This window comes from Chiloscyllium plagiosum, chromosome 9 (genome assembly GCF_004010195.1).
Source record: "Chiloscyllium plagiosum isolate BGI_BamShark_2017 chromosome 9, ASM401019v2, whole genome shotgun sequence".
In the NCBI taxonomy this organism is placed as follows: domain Eukaryota; kingdom Metazoa; phylum Chordata; class Chondrichthyes; order Orectolobiformes; family Hemiscylliidae; genus Chiloscyllium; species Chiloscyllium plagiosum.
The window spans coordinates 14,477,220-14,481,434 of NC_057718.1; positions in this window are offsets into that span (position 1 = coordinate 14,477,220).

The window sequence follows — 4,215 nt, forward strand, 5'->3', positions numbered from 1 at the left end:
TAAACCTCTATAAGGTCACCCCTCAGCCTCTGACACTCCAGGGAAAACAGCCCCAGCCTGTTCAGCCTCTCCCTGTAGCTCAAATCCTCCAACTCTGGCAACATCCTTGTAAATCCGTTTTGAACCCTTTCAAGTTTCACAACATCTTTCTGATAGGAAGGAGACCAGAACTGCATGCAATATTCCAACAATGCAATGTCCTGTACAGCCGCAACATGACCTCCCAACTCCTGTACTCAGTACTCTGACTGATAAAGGAAAGCATACCAAACGCCGCCTTCACTATCTTATCTACCTGCGACTCCACTTTCAAGGAGCTATGAGCCTGCACTTGATTGATGCTGAGAAGCCCAGTGAATGGGAGGTGTCATCTGAGAAGAAATTTGAGGTCTTTGACCTACAGGAAGTTCTTGTTGTGGGTGACATGTTGAACATCTGGACAGCAAGCAAATATTTTTCCACATAACTTGTACTTTAATCACACAGTTTAGATTTGTGCTCTGCCTGAAATGTTCACAGACCATTTCTGGAACTCTTAGATCCTTATTCACGACACTGGAATCCTCTGAAAGAAACTTGTAAGTTTGAAGCTTTTGCATTAATAAATATATACTTATTAAATAACATTTTGTTTCTTTAAAGATCTTTCAACCTCCTGCTTATCTGACCTTTGAAATTAAAATGTTACATTTCAACTTTGTTTATTCCTTTGCTATATTGTCCCTTTTCTCTCATCATAGGGTCATGCTCTCAGTATTGATCCAGGCCAAATTTAAAGCTCCAAAAGTTTATAACACAGATTCTTTTAAAAAATGAAATACTCCATGGCTTGCAGCCCTAAAGGGAATTGTAAGTCTTTCCATGACATGCCATTTGGCAAATGGTTCCACAAAAGATGAATAACTCACAACCACAACCATTCAACATTACAAGCAAATAAAATGCAAAAGGTACAACTGCTTTCTATTACTGTTGTTTTTACCTGTTCAAGATGTTCAGGTTTTACAGTTATATCCATCTGTTAACATGTTTGATCCTTCTTTTCCTTGGTATCTTGTATCCTTCCTGGTGAGTGCTCAGAGCATGGGCTACACGGGCCATTGCAAAAGCAGTCAGACCATATCATATTGGCTGTGCAGTTTGACCAGAGGAACGTCTCATGTTATTGGATTGGATTGGATTTATTGTTATGTGTAACTAAGTACAGTGAAAAGCTTCATTTGTGAGCAGTGCAGGCGGATCATGGTAAGCAAGGAGATACAGGACGAGAAAGCACCAGGAGAGAGTGAGGTATACAGGTGACACCACACAAGATGTGCACAAGGGGAGGTCAACATTACAGGACGAGAAAGCACCAGGAGAGAGTGAGGTATACAGGTGACACCACACAAGATGTGCACAAGGGGAGGTCAACATTACAGGACGAGAAAGCACCAGGATAGAGTGAGGTATACAGGTGACACCACACAAGATGTGCACAAGGGGAGGTCAACATTACAGGACGAGAAAGCACCAGGAGAGAATGAGGTATACAGGTGACACCACACAAGATGTGCACAAGTGGAGGTCAACATTAACATTATTTCATCAGTTTAATAATGGCAGGGAAGAAGCTGCTCCTGAACCTGCTGGTACGTGTATTCAAGCTTCTGTATCTGCCTGATGGAAGAGGTTGTAGGAGAGCGTTACTGGGGTGGGATGGGTCTTTGATGGTGTTGGCAGCCTTTCCGCGGCAATGAGGTGTATAAATGGAGCAGAGATGTGTAAATGTAAACGCTGTGATTGTTATTTTTGGCTTTGTACCATTGAATACTTAGTCATTTCTAACTCTTCCCTTTCACTTTCTCAGAATTAGACCTCTAACCATTTCCAGGTGAAAGGTCATAGACCTGAAACGTTAACCCTAGGCTTTCTCTCTCTCTCCACAGATGTTTCCAGCACTGTCCATCTTTCAGATTTCCAGGAACAGCATTACTTTTGCATTTCTTTCTCGATGTGAATGCGGTTTTGGTTTGGAACACCCTCAGTGTTCCTTGTGCAACCCACCTGTGCTAGTCAATACCCTAAAGTGCATTTAGAATTTATCTGTGTGGATTCTAGGACATTATTCAAGGACGGATGAACTCTTAAAAAATTCACAACTTTCAAACTCTCTGAGGTATTTTTGAAACAGATAGGTTTCAGTCCACTTCATGTCAGGAGGCAATGACTTCACTCGACAAGGGCATTAATACAGAAGATGCTTAAAGTTCTACATCTGCATCTCTTATTCACTGGCTCATACTTTGGCTCAGTGCCTCTGATGTTTATATGAAGTGAAATGTTGACATGCAGCTTTGGATTGACACGCGTACTGTAAAAATAAATGACTTCCTACATGCATTAACATGTTTACATGGCAGGGGAATTTGACAGAACCTGATAATTCCGTGGCATGAATCAAACCATTGGGATGCATCAGATTTACTGTCAGGCTCCAGCTCACTTGTAGGTGACTTGAATCAAAAGGAACGCGCAGTTTTTGACAATTTATTTAGTTCATTTAGACACAGGCTTATTCCTCTTAGGGAAAATTCTCATTTTCGATCAGCGCTTTCTCAGGACAAAGTTCTCAGTCCCCTCATGACAAAGATCCTCTTGTTACTTTTAATACACTTTGATTTCTAAGTGAACAAAACAACATAAGAACTAAAAGTAGACGAAAGCCATTCAGTCCCTTGATCTGGCTCTGTCAGTATGTTGTTCCAATGTACTTTCGATCACAAGATATAGGCGCAGAATTAGGCCGCTTGGCCCATCGCAACCTTGTTGACCTCGTAACCCCTGATCCCCTTACTAATCAAGAACCTAACTATCTCTGTCTTATATACACTCAATCACTTGGCTTCAACAGCCTTGTGTGGCAATGAGTCCCACAGATTCACCACCCTCTGGCTAAAGAATTCCTCATCTCAGTTCCAAAGGGTCATTACTTCACTCTGAGGCTGTGCCCTTGGGTCCTAATCTCTCCTACTAGTGGGAGCATCTTCTCCATGTCCACTCCACGCAGGCCTCTCAGCATTCTAAGTTTCAATCCGATCTCCCCTCATCATTCTAAACTCCAATACAGATGCATGGTCCTCCACCGCTCCTCATATGTCAAGCTCTTCATCACCGGGATCATTGCTGTAAACCTCCTCTGGACTCCCTCCAATGCCAAAACATCCTTCCTTAGATTATAGGGCCCAATACTCAAGGTCAAATAGTTGAAATACAGCCACTATGTATCCAACTGCAGCAAAACCAAACAAATATTCATATACCCATCCAGGTGCCTTTTAAATGCTGTAATTGTACCAGCCGCCACCACTTCCTCTGGCAGCTCATTCCATACACTCACCGTACTGCATGAAAATGTAGCCCCTCCAGGTCTCTTTTAAATCTTTCCCCTCTCACCTTAATACAGAGGATGATGCCATCTAGTTTTAGACTCCCCTACCATGGGAAAAAGACATTGACTATTCACCCTATTCACTCATGATTTTATGAACTTCCTTAAGGTAGCCCCTCATTCTCTGACGCTCCAGGGAAAACAGCTCCACCCTTTTCAGCCTCTCCCTATAGCTCAAACCCTCCAAACCCAGCAACATCCTTGTAAATCTTTTCAGAACCCTTTCAAGTTCAGCAACATATTTCCTATAGCAGGGAGAACAGAATTGAACACAGTATTCCAAAAGTGACCTAACCAATTTCCTGTACCCTCAATGCACTGACCAATAAAGGCAAACGTATCAAATGCCTTCTTCACTAACTTGTCTACTTGCAACTCTACCTTCATGGAATCAATAACCTGCACTCCAAGGTGTTTTTATTCAGCGGCACTCCCCAGGATCCTTCCATTCCGTGTATAAGTCCTGCCCTGGTTTGCCTTACCAAAACATAGCACCTCACATTTATCTAAATGAAACTCCATCTGCAACTCCTCAAATTGTTGTCCCATTGATCAAGGTCCCATTGTACTCTGAGATAACCTTCTTCACTGTGCATTCCCCCCCAGTTTTGGCGTCATCTGCAAACCTACTAACCATTCCTCCTATATTCGCATTCAAATCACTTACGTAGATGACAAATAAAAGGACCCAGCACCAATCCTTTGAGGCAAATCACTGGTCACAAACAAATTTCTGAACAAACATTTTAAAAGTATTTGATAATAAGGCACATGTGTAAAAAAGT